General features: G+C 45.5%; 1 protein-coding gene across 1 annotated transcript in view; it reads right to left on the bottom strand.

Moving 5' to 3' along the window:
• LOC126237168 (myosin-VIIa) overlaps nucleotides 1-20,864 on the bottom strand; it is a 532,624-nt gene that overhangs the window by 366,581 nt on the left and 145,179 nt on the right. Inside the window, exon 2 of the mRNA XM_049947025.1 lies at nucleotides 15,714-15,783. The gene's annotated coding sequence lies outside the window, so the exon portion shown is untranslated. The remainder of the gene's footprint in view (nucleotides 1-15,713; nucleotides 15,784-20,864) is intronic.

Below are 20,864 nucleotides of genomic sequence, written 5' to 3'. Positions count from 1 at the left end.
CATTCTGGCTTATAAGATCTACCCCATGGTACAAAGTTTGTTCCCCAAATGTGAAGCTCCCATCAGAGACGATAGGACCCATATTCGCAAAGATTTCATCGTCCAGGACTGTTTTTGTGAGCACGACGATGTCGTCAATCCCGTGGCCACCACAGTCCCGAGATGTCAGTTTTATTGAGCCTTTGTGGTCTACTTTGAAGAAAACCGTGCTGACTTGTATTCACCGCCATCGTCGTTACCTGAACTTACCACTATTTTGTAGAACGAATGGCAAATATTCCCTTCAAAACCATACAGGACCTGTATTTATCCATTACGAGACGACTAGGTGTTTTTTTTTTAATGCGTACGATTTTCGTACATCGTATTTGGTATGGTACTGTGTTGTATATTGGTATTTCTGTATTCTTGTCCATCCCAGTGCTTTAAATGGGCTATAATTAGCGTCCTTATTGACTTTGGAGAAAAATAGAACGGTGTGTAGCTAGCACGTGGAAGACAGACTCAGACTCCCTGGTCATACCGGACTCTAGAGTCCATTACCGCAGCAACGTATTTTCGCCATCTGTCCCTGTCTTGGGCTATTTCCTTCCATTCACCTTCAATACCTAGGCTCCTCAAATCAGCCTTCACATTGTCCTCCCATCTACGCCTCGATCTCCCCACAGGACGTTTTCCTTCTACGTGCCCTACCAGTACTCTGCGCGCTGCCCTGCCCTCATCAATTCGAGCTACGTGACCCGCCCATCGCAGCCTTCGTCATTTAATAATACTGATTATGTCAGGGCTTGAATAGAGTTCGTGAACCTCTTCGTTATGCAGTTTTCGCCACTCTCCGCAAATGTCACCCCTTTTTGCTCCCAAAATTTTCCTCAAAATTTTGTTTTCAAATACTCGAAATGGGTTTTCATTTTGCATAGTGAGAGACCAAGTCTCACACCCATACAACATCATTGGTACAATAATAGTTTTGTATATTCTAATCTTTAAATTCCTAGACAATATCCGTGATGAAAGTAATCTATTCAGTGAGAAGTGCCCGCATCTCGTGGTCGTGCGGTAGCGTTCTCGCTTCCCACGCCCGGGTTCCCGGGTTCGATTCCCGGCGGGGTCAGGGATTTTCTCTGCCTCGTGATGGCTGGGTGTTGTGTGCTGTCCTTAGGTTAGTTAGGTTTAAGTAGTTCTAAGTTCTAGGGGACTTATGACCACAGCAGTTGAGTCCCATAGTGCTCAGAGCCATTTGAATCATTTAGTGAGAAGTAGCACGCATTTCGCGCCCGTAAACTCTTCTTCAGTTCGGATTCAATCTCATTTCTCGAAGTGATGTCCACGCCTAGATACTTACAAGGGAACCTCCCCATCGCACCCCCCTCAGATTTAGTTATAAGTTGGCACAGTGGATAGGGCTTCAAAAACTGAACACAGATCAATCGAGAAAACAGGAAGAAGTTGTGTGGAACTATGGAAAAATAAGCAAAATATACTACCTGAGTAGTCCATGCGCAACATAGGTAACATCAAGGAGACATTGAGCACAGGAGCGTCGTGGTCCCGTGGTTAGCGTGAGCAGCTGCGGAACGGCAGGTCCGTAGTTCAAGTCTCCCCTCGAGTGAAAATTTTTTTTCTTTATTTTCGCAACGTTATGATCAGTCAGTTTGTTCATTGACGTCTCTGTTCACTGTAATAAGTTTAGTGTCTGTGTTTTGCGGCCGTACCGCAAAACCGTGCGATTAGTAGATCAAAGGACGTGCCTCTCCAATGGGAACTGAAAACATTTGATCGCAAGGTCATAGGTCAACCGATTCCTCCACAGGAAAACATGTCTGATATATTTTATACGACACTGGTGACGGCATGTGCGTGACATGACAGGAATATGTTGTCGACCCACCTAACTTGTACACTTGGCGAATGGGTAAAGAGATTCTTCTACCTTGCCCTATTTAGGTTTTCTTGTGGATGTTATAATCACTCCCAAAAAAGTGATGAAAACATAAGAGTTTGTGACATAAACTGAAAATAAAAAAATTAAATTTTTCACTCGAGAGAAGCCTTGAACCAAGGACCTCTCGCTCCGCAGCTGCTCACGCTAACCACGGGATCACGGCACTGCTGAGCTGATATCGTCCTTGATGTTGCAGATCTTCCACATGGACTACTCAGTTTGTATATTTTGCTTATTTTTTCATAGTTCCACACAACTTCTTCCTGTTTTCTCGATTGATCTGTGTTCAGTTTTTCAAGGCCTATCCACTGTGCCAACTTATAACTAAATCTGAGGGGGGTACGATGGGGAGGTTCCCTTGTTAGATGTGTTCACTTTTTCAAACTGCATGTCTCTAACTCGTAACATTTCCTGATATACTGCTGTTGGCATTCTAGTAGTAACCAGGTATTTAGTTTTGTCTTCACTTACCCTTAGACCTACCTCTTCACTAGCCTTGATTAACGCAATAGCATTTGCTGTTACAGATTCTTTCCTATCGCTAATGATGTTTAGATCATCTGCATTCCCTAATATCTTAATATTTCCATTTAACTCCACACCCTCTGAATTATCTGCTGCCATTCGTACAATATATTCTAGGACTAAATTAAAAAGTAGTGGAGACAAGGCATCTCCCTGTTTAAGTCCGTAGGTCTCCAGAAGAGCGTAGCGTTCCGAAGGATTGGAAAAGGGCACAGGTCAACCCCGTTTTCAAGAAGGGACGTCGAGCAGATGTGCAGAACTATAGACCTATATCTCTAACGTCGATCAGTTGTAGAATTTTGGAACACGTATTATGTTCGAGTATAATGACTTTCTGGAGACTAGAAATCTACTCTGTACGAATCAGCATGGGTTTCGAAAAAGACGGTCGTGTGAAACCCAGCTCGCGCTATTCGTCCACGAGACTCAGATGGCCATACACACGGGTTCACAGGTAGATGCCGTGTTTCTTGACTTCCGCAAGGCGTTCGATACAGTTCCCCACAGTCGTTTAATGAACAAAGTAAGAGCATATGGACTATCAGACCACTTGTGTGATTGGATTGAAGAGTTCCTAGATAACAGAACGTAGCATGTCATTCTCAATGGAGAGAAGTCTTCCGAAGCAAGAGTGATTTCAGGTGTGCCGCAGGGGAGTGTCATGGGACCGTTGCTATTCACAATATACATAAATGACCTTGTGGAAGACATCGGAAGTTCACTGAGGCTTTTTGCAGATGATGCTGTGGTGTATCGAGAGGTTGTAACAATGGAAAATTGTACTGAAATGCAGGAGGATCTGCAGCGAATTGACGCATGGTGCAGGGAATGGCAAAATGGCTCGGAGCACTATGGGACTCAACTGCTGAGGTCATTAGTCCCCTAGAACTTAGAACTAGTTAAACCTAACTAACCCAAGGACATCACAAACATCCATGCCCGAGGCAGGATTCGAACCTGCGACCGTAGCGGTCTTGCGGTTCCAGACTGCAGCGAGGGAATGGCAATTGGATCTCAATGTAGACAAGTGTAATGTGCTGCGAATACATAGAAAGATAGATCCCTTATCATTTAGCTACAAAATAGCAGGTCAGCAACTGGAAGCAGTTAATTCCATAAATTATCTGGGAGTACGCATTAGGAGTGATTTAAAATGGAATGATCATATAAAGTTGATCGTCGGTAAAGCAGACGCCAGACTGAGATTCATTGGAAGAATCCTAAGGAAATGCGATCCGAAAACAAAGGAAGTAGGTTACAGTACGCTTGTTCGCACACTGCTTTTATACTGCTCAGAAGTGTGGGATCCGTACCAGAAAGGGTTGATAGAAGAGATAGAGAAAATGCAACGGAGAGCAGCGCGCTTCGTTACAGGATCATTTAGTAATCGCGAAAGCGTTACGGAGATGATAGATAATCTCCAGTGGAAGTCTCTGCAGGAGAGACGCCCAGTAGCTCGGTACGGGCTTTTGTTAAAGTTTTGAGAACATACCTTCACCGAAGAGTCAAGCAGTATATTGCTCCCTCCTACGTATATCTCGCGAAGAGACCATGAGGATAAAATCAGAGAGATTAGAGCCCACACAGAAGCATACCGACAATCCTTATTTCCACGAACAATACGAGACTGGAATAGAAGGGAGAACCGATAGAGGTACTCAGGGTACCCTCCGCCACACACCGTCAGGTGGCTTTCGGAGTATGGATGTAGATGTAGATGTATTACAAATTCTTCTGACTCCAGTTTCCCCACGCGTACACTACCTTTTGTGTTTTTCAAACTCGCTTTTATAAATCTAACATACTTCTTTGGTATTCCAAGTTCCAAAAGAAGACAACCACAGTCTTGCAAATATCTAACATAAACAGATTGGCACTCTGGCTAAGGCCATCGCCGGTGTAGTGTTATCGATCCGCTCAACACGAGGCACTGCGAGCAGAAAGGGGCGTGGCGACTGCAGTTGAGAACTGAGGCACGTAGCACCGTGGTGCGCGCACAGCGGCCGCACCGTTACCTGCTCTTGCGTAACTGCACCGCCTCGCAGTGACGCCGCCGCCGACCCTCACTTCGCCGTTGCCGCAGCTTCTTCTGGGCCCAGATGACGACCAGGGCCCACCGACTTGCTAAAAATTTCGAACAAGTCGCAGTAAGTCCCCAGCAGCGACGGAGTTGTTCACTTTGACCTTCTCAAGCTTACTGTAGCAAAAGCGGACAAATGAATACCCACGTAAGTTACACCTTCGTGGAAAATAAAATTAGAAGCACCAGCTTACTACAGTCCAGTACATTCTTACGGTTTGATGATTTCGGTGAAGGAGGTAGCATTTACTCCATGAGACACCAAAAAGTTTGAGAGCCATCCTGATCCATGGCCGAACGAAGAACCGCTGGTCAAAAATCACTGGAATGTAATGTGACAGACGTTGGCAATAGCATGAAATCAGGTGACTGGGAGGGGGAGGGGGAAGAGGGTGGCAAACATAATGTTCGTATTCTTCCTCTGTCGCATCGACTGTCATACGCTGCTGCGTCTGCGCCCTCTAAGCGTTGTGTGTTCTAGAATGAGATTTTCACTCTGCAGCGGATTGTGCGCTGATATGAAACTTCCTGGCAGATTAAAACTGTGTGCCCGACCGAGACTCCAACTCGGGACCTCTGCCTTTCGCGGGCAAGTGCTCTACCACTGAGCTACCCAAGTACGACTCACGCCCCGTCCTCACAGCTCTACTTCTGCCAGTACCTCGTCTCCTACCTTCCAAACTTCACAGAAGCTCTCCTGTGAACCTCGCAGAACTAGCACTCCTGAAAGAAAGGATATTGCGGAGACATGGCTTAGAGGTCCCGAGTTCGAGTCTCGGTCCGGCACACAGTTTTAATCTGCCAGGAAGTTTCGTATCAGCGGACACTCCGCTGCAGAGTGAAAATCTCATTCTGGAAACATCCCCCAGGCTGTGGCTAAGCCAAGTCTCCGCAATATCGTTTCTTTCAGGAGTGCTAGTTCTGCAAGGTTCACGGAGAGCTTCTGTATAGTTTGGAAGGTAGGAGACGAGATACTGGCAGAAGTAAAGCTGTGAGGACGGGGCGTGAGTCGTGCTTAGGTAGCTCAGTGGTAGAGCACTTGCCCGCGAAAGGCAGAGGTCCCGCGTTCGAGTCTCGGCCCGGCACACAGTTTTAATCTACCAGGAAGTTTCATTGTGTGTGCTGTTGGCGTACACTTACATTTATTGAGAAACGATTGTTGAAGAAATGCTTCCCTTGAGATCCAGAAAACTAATTACCAAACTGTATTCAACTTTATCAAGGGACTGCTCCTTTTTCGGCTTCGTACCTCAATTCGCAAAAATGGAACCCTTGGAGAATCGCTTTGTCGTCCGTTTGTCGGTTTGTTTGTCTGTCTGTCCGACTGTTCAAACCGCTTCTTTCTCAGGAACGGATACACTTATCAAGTAGAAATGTATTTCACATACTGAGGACGATGACTCCGTGGCAGTGTACAATATAGGAACTTCGAAGTCGGTGCAATCAAAGGACACGGCCATTTATGTGACATATTTTCATACTTCCAAACTTAGTCATCAAGGATAATTCCAGCTGACCCAGAGTCATGAAATTTGGCAAGAAGCAAGGCTTCACAATACAAGTAAAGTTGAAAATCCGAAAATTGTTAATTTGTAATTATATCACACGAAAAATATATGGTGCAAATGGCTCTGAGCACTATGCGACTTAACTTCTGAGGTCATCAGTAGCCTAGAACTTAGAACTAATTAAACCTAACTAACCTAAGGACATCACACACATCCATGCCCGAGACAGGATTCGAACCTGCGACCGTAGCGGTCGCTCGGTTCCAGACTGTAGCGCCTAGAACCGCACGGCCACACCGGCCGGCGAAAAATATTTCTTTTGTTATTAGTCACCCAACGTGAAACTTAAAAGTGAAACAACCAGTTGTTCTGCATTCCGGCTGACTTTGTCGCAATGGTAAAAGTCAGCCGCGCGGGATTAGTCGAGCGGTCTATGCGCTGCAGTCATGGACTGTGCGGCTGGTCCCGGCGGAGGTTCGAGTCCTCCCTCGGGCATAGGTGTGTATGTGTTTGTCCTTAGGATAATTTAGGTTAAGTAATGTGTAAGCTTAGGGACTGATGACCTTAGCAGTTAAGTCCCATAAGATTTCACACACATTTGAACGTTCTTGGTAAAAGTCAAAACACCAGACAAGGACTGACTTTACTGCCCATGTGACGTGTTTCGGAATTTATCCATCATCTATATCTAAGAGCGATGCTTGCTTCAGATGCAGCTTGGAACGCCATATCTACGTGCAGTAATCACGCGTAAGTCCGATCGTGGGTAAATTCCGAAACGCGTCATGTGAGCAATAAGGTAATTCCTTGCCTGATATTTGACTTTTACCATCGCGACCAGCTGGTCGCTTGCCTCCTGCCTAACTTTGTTGCCGGCCGGTGTGGCAGATCTTTTCTAAGCGCTTCAGTCTGGAACCGCGCGACCGCTACGGTCGCAGGTTCGAATCCTGCCTCGGGCATGGATGTGTGTCATGTCCTTAGGTTAGTTAGGTTTAAGTAGTTCTACGTTCTAGGGCACTGATGACCTCAGATGTTCAGTCCCATAGCGCTCAGAGCCATTTGAACCATTTAACTTTGTTGCTTCTATATTGCAGAAATTAAAACATTCCCGAAAATCTTGGAATTCCCGGGAACGGTTTGTTCCCAGTAACAATGTCGACAATAGGCAAAAACGATCGAGATTCTCGACTCCCGAAATGAATGAGCTATCTGAATACGAAGCTTGTACGGGACGCTCACGCCCGAGTCCTACTCGTGCAAATGGCTCTGCTCACTATGGAACTTAACATCTGAAGTCATCAGTCCCCTAGACTTAGAGCTACTTGAACCTGACCAACCTAAGGACATCACACACATCCATGCCCGAGGCAAGATTCGAACCTGCGGCAGTAGCAGCAGCGCGGTTCCGGACTGAAGCGCCTAGAACCGCTCGGCCACAACGGCCGGCTCCTAATCGTACTTGGCCTTCTGGCGCGATGATATGGATGTGTACCAGGACTGCAGATATGTATCAGCAAACAAATGAAAAATGTAACTTTATTTTTTGGAGATTATGATTAAAGACCTCGTCAACTTTCTGACATAACGCGGGGGTGATGCGCCCTATATTGCTGAACATGCAGACCGTTTGTGGAGAACAGTCGGCGAACAAACGGTCGCCAGTAACAGTCTGTCTGTTTCTATATCGATCGTCGATAAGCGGTCAACTTATCAGAAACCCAAATAAGAAAGCACCTCCACCATCTACACGCGCGCATCACAGTCATGTGCACTAACCAGATGCACTTGAGATGCAACGTTTACATTTTTCCAAGAGAACTTACAATGTGCTCGGGAAAAAAGTCTTTCCAATTAGGCCTCTGATACCACCCCCGAAGGTCTCCAGCCAGCAAAAGACTGTTACATAATTAGCGCTTTTGTTGAATACTAACTACCCTTCACGGCTTTGCACGGTACCGCTATCTACAACCGAGCGACATATTACATATGCAAAGCCTACTCCGTGAATCAATATAAATTTTAGTGAAAACCATATCAAAATCCCTACAGTTGTTGCTAAAGTTAGCCTTCAAATACAGACAGGAAAACGAGGCTGAGCCTCTTTCATTCATCATAGTTCAACAAATTTCCACGAAATATCTATAAATTATATACACAGATGTTCCTCGTGACTGTATCTCTAATAGAGAAAATACAGACGGAATCCGTGAGGGGTGACTTTAATTTATAATATGTATAGATGCTTCGTGCACGATGTAACTTTGACAGCATTTGTTCAGAATGTAATGAGTGCGATTTCACATCTCGTCTAAATAAACCACCTCGCGTTTAAACTTGGATTCTGTATACAATCAGTCCTGTCTGCAATTGCATTTTGTCTTTCTCGCATGACCACTCGGCTAACCTGGTACCTATTGGAAATGAAGCCTCGACCACTTCTTTGCAATTGTAGACAGGAGTATTCGCACGGCCAATGTCACCGAATATTCTGCATAGTATCGCAGAAACTGCTACCAAAAAGCACATTCATGCACATCTTCGGTGGTATGTTTACTGTGAAAACTTCGAATCATTTTCTCTGGGGTAGACGTTAGATTCTGCTCACCTCAGTATCGCGTCAAGAAGCTGAAAACCTTGAACCTGCTGAGCTTTTAAGTCTTGTAAGAACGTTCCACCGCCTTCTCCGCTCCCACATTGACAAAGATCGCAATGGTGGTAATAGCAAGGGTTTGTGCCAGTTTGCGATGACACTTCTCTCAATCACTTCATCTACATCTACATCGATACTCTGCAAATCACATTTATGCGGAGCGGTCGCTCGGTTTGAGGCGCCATGTCACGGATTGCGCGGCCCCTCTCGCCGGAGGTTCGAGTCCTCCCTAGGGCATCCGTGTGTGTGTGTGTGTTCTTAGCATAAGTTGGTTTAAGTAGTGTGAAAGTCTAGGGACCGATGATCTCAGCAGTTTGGTTCCTTAGGGAATACAGACAGACACACACACACACACACACACACACACACACACACACACACAAAAGCTTAATAAAGGCTAAAAGAAAATTCGTAACGGATTTTCCTGACGAAGGTAGTATGATAAACTTTTCACATTGCTGAGATGTGAAAAAACAGAAAAAGTGACGTCCACACATTTAAAAACACAAACAGTGAATGCCTTTTTACTTTATCCATTGTACTTCCTTCGTATGTACCAAATATGAACCCCAACTGTTTCTTTCTCCTTTAATCAACCCGTAAAAAAGGATTTTTAATGAAAAACGTTCCACTGTTTACACTGTTTGATCATCAGTATCGGGAAACCTAGTAATAGAAATCAGGATGGGGTAAGTCAACCCTTCGTCTTTATGAATGCTTGACATCTCCTGGGGACACTTTCAATATGTCTGTGGGAGATTCCTTAAAGGCCGAAACCAGAGGAAAGACTTGGGCGCCGGGATCTGGGAGAAGTCTACGTTGTAACACATTCCAAAGGTGTACCATTGGACTCAGGACAGGACTGTTTACAGTCCAATTCATTTCAACAACCTTATTGTCAACAAACCATTGCCTCACAAATGATGGTTTATGATAAGGGGTGTTCTCATGCTGATGCAATCAATCATTGCGACTGAACTGTTCCTCTACTGTACGTAGTACGTAATGCTGTAAAATGTGAAAATCTGTTGATGACCTTTCGCAACTACCGGGTCCTCAGGTGGAACAAGCTGATCACTTAACCACGAAAAACACTTCCATACCGTAAAAGCATCTCCTCAGTAATTCTACTGGCACTGCATGTGACGGCAGGTAACGTGCTCCATGCATTCTACAAACCCAAACCCTTCCATAAGATTGTCTCAGGATATAGTCTGATTCATCATTCGTTTCCAGTCATCCAAAAACCTTGCTTTTTTTCATCACCTCAAGCGTTGTTTAGCATTAACCACAGAAAAATGTGGCTTGTGAGGAGTTGCTCGACCATTCTGTGCCATTCTTTTTACCTTCGCAGACAATGACTATTGCGCTAGATTGACAGCTGCCGGTAGCACTTCGGAATTCGGAAGTGATTCCTTCCGCTGATTCTTGCGATTTGTACAGCCACCATCAACAGTGCTCGCCGGTCCCTGTCCGTCAATCCATGAAATCTGCCTGGTCGCGGATTAGCTGTGGCGTTCTTTCGTGTTTCCACTTCACAATCACCGAGCTGGATGGCGCAGTGGTTAGCACACTGGCCTCGCATTCGGGAGGACGACGGTTCGAACCCTTGTCCGGCCATCCTGCTTTAGGTTTCCCGTGATTTCACTAAATCGCTTCAGGCAAATGCCGGAATGATTTCTTTGGAAGGGCACGGCCGACTTCCTTCCGCAGCCTACCCTAATCCGATAAGGCCGATGACCTCGCTGTTTGGTCCCTTCCCCCCGATTCAACCAACCAACCAACTTCACCATCACAACAATCGACTAAGGCAGCTTTAAAAGGGTTAAAATTTCCCTGGTGGATTTGCTACTCAGGTGACATCCAATGACTTGCCAACATTCCAATTCACTGAACTCTCCTGATCGACCCAGTCTGCTGTTACTACTTCTGCACCGACAGTGCAATCCTTTTATAAATGGATGAGTCCGCCTCTCCTGTAATCTGGTGGTCAATTCCGCTTTACATGGGGGTGTCCGAATACTTTTTAAGAGATACTGGAAACAATAAAGTATACTGTGGTATCGATAGTTCCGATGCCGCAGCGTAGGTCCTCGTAGGTTGGCGCTTCGAGAGCGGACGAACTACGCCGACCGCAGCGCCCTCTAGCCGACAATGTGGAACTCAGCGAGCGGCGCTCTATTTTCTGCCCATTTCATCAAGAGCAGACGGCCTGGATACATCGCTTCTACTGCAGAATGTGTTGGTTTGCTATTGAGACTTCGTACTACTTACGACGCGAATACGGCTTCGCACCTACGTGCTCATCATCGAAAAGTTATGTAACCATTTATTAACTTCTTTTTGCCTATAGAAAATGTTTTTTTTTACTTTACATGCAGTGCCGAAGTGCTTCACCTCTCCTGCTCCTACTCGCTTCCTTCATTTGGCCTATTTTGCAGATCGCAGGAGTAGACGCAAGCGCCGCCTTCCAGGCGGGATACAAAATATACCATACAGCAAGAGTGTGTGTGGCGAGACTCTATTAACTGGCGATACTAGCAGACACTGCCTCCCCCCCTTTCCCCCTCCTCACCCCGTTCCCCGCCCCCACGAAGGTTAAAACTTCTTCTCGAGAATCTCTGACGTTTCTTTCCGTTGACAGCCTGTGTGAATACCGCCATTTGAAATGGCGTGTGAAATGTTTCGGCGTTCCCCTACCTGTGGGTCGACCTCTATTCCGTGACGCATGCGTTCTTCATAGTTCAGTATATAGAGGTGAACAGCGTCCTCCATGAGATACAACGCACAAATCCAACGGTACAGGATCTGCGTGGATCCTCAACACTTCCTCGTCGACGTATTCGCCGCCCGAGTACTGTTAACAGGAAGCTGGGTGTCAGGACAAAGAAAGCACACTGCTACTGTGGCACCTCCAGGAGACAATGCCACCGCCTGATGTCTCGCAGCACTCGGCAGAATGTAACGGGCCCACTAATGTGCGCGGCAGCCCGGTTTCCCACTGCAGGAGGTCCTGCATATTCACGAGGACGTGCTTCTTTGTCTGGGCCCACAAAACGCGGCCCCGCTGTTTAACAGACTCCAGCTGGTCGCGAAGGGACCGAAAGGTCACCGGGCCTCGATTTGCATCAGCTATGCGCCGGGGCCGATCTTGTCTCCAAGGTGACATGCGGCTCATAAAACCATGTGGCTCTCTGTTCTTGTAAGTTTTTGCGCACGCACGGACGCGATATTCAAAAACAGCACACAAAGAAACCACAGGATTAAAAAAAATACAGCGAAACAATGTAGTAGAAGTGGATGGAGCGCAACTGACCATTTTTAATGATGATGCGTAAGATCAGGGAGGCCAATGCAATGCAAAAGTACCCAAACAATGTGAATAGAGGGGATGGCTATAGAGGTGTACCGTTCTGATTTTTCTCAATGCAGTCTTAATTTTCTATTCCTGAAAGTTGGGTGGGGTGTTGTATAGATTTTCTATTTTTCAGCCAAATATCCGAGCAGGCTGGCAGTGGAAAATGGTTCAAATGGCTCTAAGCACAATGGGACTTAACACCTGAGGTCATCTGTCCCCTAGAACTTATAACTACTTAAACCTAACTACCCTAAGGACATCACACGCATCCGCGCCCGAGGCAGGATTCGAATTTGCAATCGTAGCAGTCGCACAGTTACGGACTGAAGCGCCTAGAACCGCTTGGCCACAGCGGCCGGCGCTGGTAGTGAGGCAGAGGGTTTCCCAATTGGAAATATTTGGGGAATGGCTTCCAGTTCTGGCTTCAACTAATAACTAAGGGAAAATCTTGGTCGGATACGGGGAGATTTCTTTTATCTTACATTCCTGCTCCAGAAGGCTTGGTGCCTTAGGGCCACGGGAAACCACCTCTAAAAGCCAAGCTAGGACTGATTGTGCGATTTGCCAGCCGCCAGAGCGCAACATGTATTAACCACTTGAGAAACTAGCGTCACAAGAGAGAGACTGACGAGCGTGTAAAATGTCCCACATGACCAAAACAGCACGCACTGTAATCTGAAGCCCATTCGCCTATCACTGCCATTCATAGCTTATACTGACTGAGGCAATAAATTGCCCCATGACTTTTGTCACCTCAGTGTATATGCCTTTAATGGAACAAACGTGTGAGCAACTGACTGTTGCCTGTTGCCTTAGCATCTTAGTACGTCCCCCACACTAGCAAAAATGGTTCAAATGGCTCTGAGCACTATGGGACTTAACTTCTTAGGTCATCAGTCCCCTAGAACTTAGAACTACTTAAACCTAACTAACCTACATCACACACACCCTTGCCCGAGGCAGGATTCGAACCTGCGAACGTAGCGGTCGCGCGGTTCCAGACTATAGCGCCTAGAACCGCTCGACCACCCCGGCCGGCTCCACACTAGCGTCACGAAGAACAGTTGCACCCAAACCTGCGAACAATATACTAAATATTATTTCAAGAGGGTCGCGTCAACGTCTGCCACCAAAGTTGAGTGATAGACGAACTCTTTTTCCATGTAAGTACTTAGCATTTTTAACTGTAGAGTTGGAAGGAAAATGTGAAGAATATTTTCGTAACTACAAGGACTGTACATTTCGTTTTTAACCCTTGTGGACGAAATCATCTAACTCGAATTTTGCTTTTTCTAGGAGTCTGATGTAACAATTCTTAAACCTAACTCAAGCAATTTGGAAGAGTTCCACAAGTGTTTCTTCGCTGGCTGCAGAGAACGGATTGCCCATCCATAATATTCTTGCCGAAAAGACGCGCGTTCTAAATGGAATATCGTATGACATTAACCAAGTTTCAAATTCATAGATTCGTGATATGAAAAGAGTAAACGGCCCCACACACGAGAGATAAATCACTGGCGATATCACCTGCAGTCGATCTCTGGCTTTGCCCCTATCATTCACAGACGATTTAGCAAGCAGCTTCAATCAGTATTACCAACAGCACTGTGCTGTAAAGAGCTGCTAGGGAAGATAAACTACTATGTTTAGCAAAAAATGGCTCTGAGCACTATGGGACTCAACTTCTGAGGTCATTAGTCCCCTAGAACTTAGAACTAGTTAAACCTAACCTAAGGACATCACACACATCCATGCCCGAGGCAGGTTTCGAACATGCGACCGTAGCGGTCTCGCGGTTCCAGACTGCAGCGCCTAGAACCGCACGGCCACTTCGGCCGGCTATGTTTAGCAACAATGGCAGTTGAACTCGATATGTCGAACGATGTCTGTAAAAAATTGAATAAAAAACCGGAAATTACAATTTATTATAATTGCTTCGGAACGTTGTTGTTGGGAACATAGGCTATGTCACAGAATACATTACATTTTTCATTTACGCCAAGCGTGTTGGGTACATTTTTCCAGTATATTTCACCAGTACTCCTTGAAGTCCAAGATTCCTACCTCATTTATTAGCCTTGTAGCTAAAACTTACACAATGGCTTCACAATCTCGATGTGTGTATAGAAATGGTACCAGAGGCAGCATTGCTGGGTTCTATAACTCTTGTAGTAAATTTTACGAGGAAGAATTAGAATTTACCATATGAAAAGGGACTTAAGTGTAACTGTAGAATGTGGGTATGGCCCAAACATTTAAAAGATCTCTTAATATTAGGAGGGGCTTTCAATAAGTAATGCAAAACATTTTTCTGAAAGCAGATTGGCTTTATTCAGGATTCGAATAAACGACATTATTCTCTATTCTTTTGGCTACAAAACCCTACTTTTCAACATTATCACCATTCTATGTGACGGCCTTACGTCGCATTACTGGGACGGCGTGCATGCCAGTATGGTACGAAATTGCCGCATTAATAAGCTAACCCCCGTACTGCTTCCCGCGGAGGGTATCCTTCGTTGGGCCAAACAGTTGGAACTCGGAAGATGCGAGACCCGGACTGTGGGGTGGATGAGAAAGAACAGTCCAATGAACTTTTATGAGACCCTCTAGGGTGCGCAAGACTTGGGCGAAGCCTTGCGTTCTCGTGGACAAGGATAAGCTCGTTGTAGCGACGAACACGCTCAAGTCGTTTCTTCAGTTTCCTGAGGGTAGCACAACACATTTCAGAGTCGACTGTTCCACCAAGTGGGAGACCATCAAACAGAATAACCCCTTCAGAGTCACAGAAGACAGACATGACTTTACCGGCCGAGGATACGGCTTTTAACTTTTTCTTCGGAGGATAGATGGTGTGGTGCCAGTCCTTGAACTGCTGTTTTGTTTCCGGTTGAAGGTGGCGAACCTACGTTTCATTGCACGTGGCTATGTTGGACAAGAAATTGTCACGATCTACGTCGTAAAGCACAAGCAGTTCCGCACAGATGGCGCTTCGTTGCTCTTTATGGTCTTCTGTTAGGCAGTGAGGAAAGAAGTGTTGTATTACTTATTGAAAGCCCCTCGTACTTCATCGTGCTCAAAAGTTAAAAACTTTATAATGCGCCTAATCGTTTCATACATAACTCAAAATCATCAGCTGCAGTACGGCGTATTGTGGCTGTTACTGGTAACTTCCTACGCATTTCTACTTCTACAGCACAAATTTCAAAGTGATAATCACTAAAACATCTGAGGGTGTTAGTGTTTTTGTACTTGTATTGTTTCTTGACGTGACAATTCCTTCAGCTTCTCTTTTCAGAATGGTCATCGCTTCCCGAATAACTATAAATTCTAACGTAAAAAGGCCTTTATCCAAGTGGACATAGCGAAAGAAAACAAAACTACACAACCGCGCTTAAGAACAAGGCAAGAGGGTTGCATCCTGGTAGCCGCATAGGGCCGATTCTTCGTATTCGTTTCATCAGATTGCATGGGAATTGATCGATTGATGCGATCTGTGATTTGGCCACACACATGCGGTCTACAGACTCATCGCGCGACCTGACGACGAATCGCTGCTATCCGTCACTTGCATATGTGTGTTTGGGGGAGGGGGAGGGCTCAAGGCCCGAGTGTAAGAGTATGCAAGTGGGAGGGTGGGTACTCACCGCTGGCGCCTAGATGTGACGTTTCTGCACTCGTTGCTGCTTCACGCTGCGGCGTCTACCGTCCTTCAACCTGGAACACAGCGAAAGAGAGAAATTAGTGGAAAAGGAACAGATTTGTCTGATGCGAAGGCAACAAAGAAAGAAGAAAAAGTGGACCAAGAAAACGACGGATAGCCTTGACGAACCGCAGATTGTGCGTTATGGCGAGAGACAGCTGTTTGCGGTCTGGCGGCGTTCGTCTTAATTCCCAGATGACATCTCACTACCAGCGACGTGACTACACAGCGCAGTAGGCAAGCCAGGCCCCCGTACTTTCGCTCACGAAACGCGGTTTCTGCGGAGTAGCGAAGAACACGCAAGGCTAAAGGTCAAATGAAGTTTTCACCGTTACTGAAATCACGGATATCGCGGGTGGCAAGAAAAAATATACACGCTCTTTGATCACTGATGTCTATACAGGGTGTATCAGAAGGTTTATTACAAGACATGGTGGTTGGTACATAGGTACTATGTGAGCGAATTGTGCTAATAAACTTTTGTTACAAAACGCTTCATTTGCGTGCTAGCATCTCTAAAATGTGGCGGAGGACGTAGCAATTTGGACCACACAAGCCAGGCAAGGAGTAAAGGAGACAACGCTCAGTACATTACTTTTACTAAATACCAGTTTAATTCACATACAGATGGTGCTCAATGCCACCGCAACTAACTTGGCTTCATTTCGTGTATGCCTGATATCGGCTTGCCGAGCCCTTGAAAAGATTCTCGGCGTATCTCAAATGACTCCAGCTGCTACTTGTATTCGAGCCACGAGATCTTGTGGTGCTCCACGAGTGTCACGAACGCCAGGGTTTTCATGTACCCCAAGAAATGAAAATCCAGTGGTCGCAGGTTTGGTGAGCGAGGGGCCAGGCTGCTCGGCCTGCACGTCCAAGCCATCTGTTGCCAAAAGTGTCACCCGAGTGACCACGTACCACGGTGTCAACGTGTGCTGTGGCGCCATCCTGCCGGAACCACATCGCACGACGGATTTCCAAAGGCAACCTTGGTAAGTCTCCTCTAAGATATAAGGTACTTGGAATCACCAGCACGCATAGCATGAGGTACGGACCTATGACAAGATCATCAATGACCCCTGCCCACAAGTTGACAGCAGACTGACTTGGTGATCTCTGATAAACAGCTCTGAGGATTTCTTCCGTCCAAACATGGCTATTTCTGGTGTTGAACATGCCGTCCCTGGTAAAGTTGTACTCATCAGGATCCATTTCAGGAAATCAGGATCCTGCCTACCTCGCTCGAGCAGCCATCGGCAGAAATTGACACGACGAGGAAAGTCGTTCTGAGTCATCGCATGAGCCTTGTGCAGTTTTAGGAATGAAAGTGCTCATCATGCAGAACATGCCACACTGCCAACTGATTCTAACCTGAAACTTCCTGGCAGATTAAAACTGTGTGCCCGACCGAGACTCGAACTCGGGACCTTTGCCTTTCGCGGGCAAGTGCTCTACCATCTGAGCTACCGAAGCACGACTCACGCCCGGTCCTCACAGCTTTACTTCTGCCAGTACCTCGTCTCCTACCTTCCAAACTTTACAGAAGCTCTCCTGCGAGGTACTGGCAGAAGTAAAGCTGTGAGGACGGGGCGTGAGTCGTGCTTGGGTAGCTCAGTTGGTAGAGCACTTGCCCGCGAAAGGCAAAGGTCCCGAGTTCGAGTCTCGGTCCGGCACACAGTTTTAATCTGCCAGGAAGTTTCATATCAACGCACACTCCGCTGCAGAGTGAAAATCTCATTCTGGAAACATCCCCCAGGCTGTGGCTAAGCCATGTCTCCGCAATATCCTTTCTTTCAGGAGTGCTCGTTCTGCAAGGTTCGCAGGAGAGCTTCTGTAAAGTTTGGAAGGTAGGAGACGAGATACTGGCAGAAGTAAAGCTGTGAGGACCGGGCGTGAGTCGTGCTTCGGTAGCTTAGATGGTAGAGCACTTGCCCGCGAAAGGCAAAGGTCCCGAGTTCGAGTCTCCGTCGGGCACACAGTTTTAATCTGCCAGGAAGTTTCATATCAGCGCACACTCCGCTGCAGAGTGAAAATCTCATTCTTGATTCTAACCTATGGCTTGTGCTGCAGCTGGGATGCTCGTACAAGGCTGCTCTGAAAAACGCTGGCTGGTGTATGGCGTATCCGCGGGCGTCCACATTGAAGACCGCTAGCACGTAAGCTGCCCGTTTCACGTAAACGTCTGTCCAATCTTTATATGTTGCGGGCTGGGCGACGCCTGTTGGGTATACTCTGCAGCTGTCGGTATACTCTGCGGCTGTGTACACATCCGCCATTGTTCATTCCCGATTGCCTCACGAATGACTGAAAACTGTTTACGGTATGAAACTACGGAACATAAGACACTAGTGTACACTACGTTATCTTCGTAAGACTGTGCAGTGCTGTACGTATCATGTGACAAATGAAGCAGTACCACTGGTAAACACTCAGATCTCGCAGTGCAATGCCCTCTGCTCCTTGTATGGTACAGACTCGAATCGGAGGCACTTGCGCGTCAACGGTCTCGGAGCGTTTGCAGTTTACATTGCCTCCTTTCCTCCTTGGCTAGTTTCTGTGGTCGAAACTGCCGATGTGCTCCTCCACGTTTCAGAGACGCAAACGAAACGTATGCGACCATATATTCATTAGCAAAATATGCTTGCATGGTAACCAGATACGAACTACCACACCTGTAACATACCTTTTTGATACATTCTGTATAACAGGTTTCAAAGATGGACTGTAGTATCATTTTCATACGTAAATAATTTCTTGTTTCTGGTGCCAAGACATTATTTGTCATTTTTGTCCTATTCCTTTATGAGTCATTATCGCACCATCTCCTAGAGTTCTGCAAGCTGAAATGGGATCCAGTGGAGACGACAATGGTACACGCACATCCAGTAAGCTGTCGGTACAGTATCTATTTCGACTAGAAATGGGTGCATCAGGTTTGAATGCCTGCCGTTTAACTGACAAATCCTTAGCGATGGTGTGGTAATGAAATCCAGCCCGCATCTCGTGGTCGTGCGGTAGCGTTCTCGCTTCCCACGCCCGGGTTCCCGGGTTCGATTCCCGGCGGGGTCAGGGATTTTCTCTGCCTCGTGATGGCTGGGTGTTGTGTGTGATGTCCTTAGGTTAGTTAGGTTTAAGTAGTTCTAAGTTCTAGGGGACTGATGACCATAGATGTTAAGTCCCATAGTGCTCAGAGCCATTTGAACCAGCCAATGAAATCCATTGACCTATTTACAACGTCCAAAAAACATTTTCACGTGTTCTTACAAAGTTTTGCTTTTCATTGCAGTGGACTCTCAATAATAATTGTTTGGTTCAAATGGCTCTGAGCACGAGGGGACTTAACTTTTGAGGTCATCAGTCACCTAGAACTTAGAACTACTTAAACCTAACTAACCTAAGGACATCACATACATCCATGCCCGAGGCAGGATTCGAACCTGCGACCGTAGCGGTCGCGCGGTTCCAGACTGTAGCGTCTAGAACCGCTCGGCCACCCCGGCCGGCTATAATTGTTTCTGGTGTTATCTGTTACTCATGTATATCATTGGTACATTGCTTTACTTTGAGCGTTATAATTGCTTTACTGAGTAAGATCAATACAAATGAATTTCAAAGGCGTCTTCCAGATTAGCAAATTTCTAAGCACTTTTAGATGTAAAAAACTTTTCATTTATTAACCTAGTGGGCGCTTGCTGAATGCTTAGCTTAAGAGTCTCTTAATTGTGAAGTCACTAGTAGCAACCTTTTTTTTAAATTTAAATTCCACAGTTACTAACAAATTTAGATGTTAACTGCAAACAATGAATAGTTTTTTAAACAAAAGAAACATTTTCGTCTTTGTAATAACTAATCGCATGAAAAATATGTCTTCACAATGGATCTAAATTTGATTGGAAGCTATATACTTTCATTTTACAGTGTTACTGATGAACACAGTTTTTCCAAGTAATAATAACGGATTTCATGTTTGTATCACATGTTATTTTCATAAAACGAGTAAATAAAAACCGATATCATTTTATTGAAAATTTTGATTTGGCATTTGTTAGATAAAACTTTCACTTGTTAATAAATACAGAACTGTAATAAACGCAAGGAAAAGGAGTTGCTATTAGCGAATTTCGAATAAGTTACTCCACTATTACAAGACTCTTACTAATAATAAAGTCAAATACTCCTCTGACTGGAGTTAATTTATCTTCTAATAGAGACAATTAATAGTTATTACTATATCAAAACACAAACATAGGCACAGAAAGCAAAATCTATTCTCAAACTCAGACTACCTTTAGAGTAACCCACAACTGCTAGAAGTTCATTCTATTGCACAAAGAATCGTACCAATGACAAAGGATACCGATGAAAGATATTACTTCTATGCTATCTATCAACTTTGAATCTCTTTCTCTCTCTGGTAAATGTTGAACGGATGCTTTCAATGTACTCGTCAGTAGTGGAAACAATATTTCGCATTATGTCGTCTTCAAGACAGAAATTGAGTGCTTCTATCGGAGTTTTCACCGAACGAGTCCTACCTTTGCTTTCAGAAAGAATGATGATTATGTTACTTGCTGCAGAACGCACATTTTGTCGAAACATTGTTGTGTTCCATCTTATTTCTCGTTCCTTCCATAATAAAATTCAGATAATGAACTGGACCTATGTTTCTTATCATCACCTCTTATACCGAGTTACTGTTGTGATTGCCTGCAGTCACGTTACTGATTTCATGATCACTTTCATCAGAACACACGTCCGACTACGACTCCTCTTCCTCCTCAAGTCACAGCAGAAAAATATTGGTATCTTTTGTCGTCGCCGACTTCCGGTGCTTCGACGTTTACTTTTTACGTAGAGTGAATCCGGAAGAGATTGACCACTGTCTTCTTCAGCATAAAATTTGTGTTTTTCTGACCTTTGACTTATGACAGCATGTTCGTATACAGTGTCATAAATTTAAGTTCAACACATCGCTGAGGGACCGCCACTGAAAATACAAAACACGTGATAAAATAAAAATATACGTGAGTGGCCCATTTCACCCATAAACCCCTACGGGTGCATGCCTCAGAAGGACCAGTGTACTGGGCGAGAC

This window comes from Schistocerca nitens, chromosome 2 (assembly GCF_023898315.1).
Source record: "Schistocerca nitens isolate TAMUIC-IGC-003100 chromosome 2, iqSchNite1.1, whole genome shotgun sequence".
NCBI lineage: Eukaryota > Metazoa > Arthropoda > Insecta > Orthoptera > Acrididae > Schistocerca > Schistocerca nitens.
This window is presented reverse-complemented; position numbering and strand designations above follow the sequence as displayed.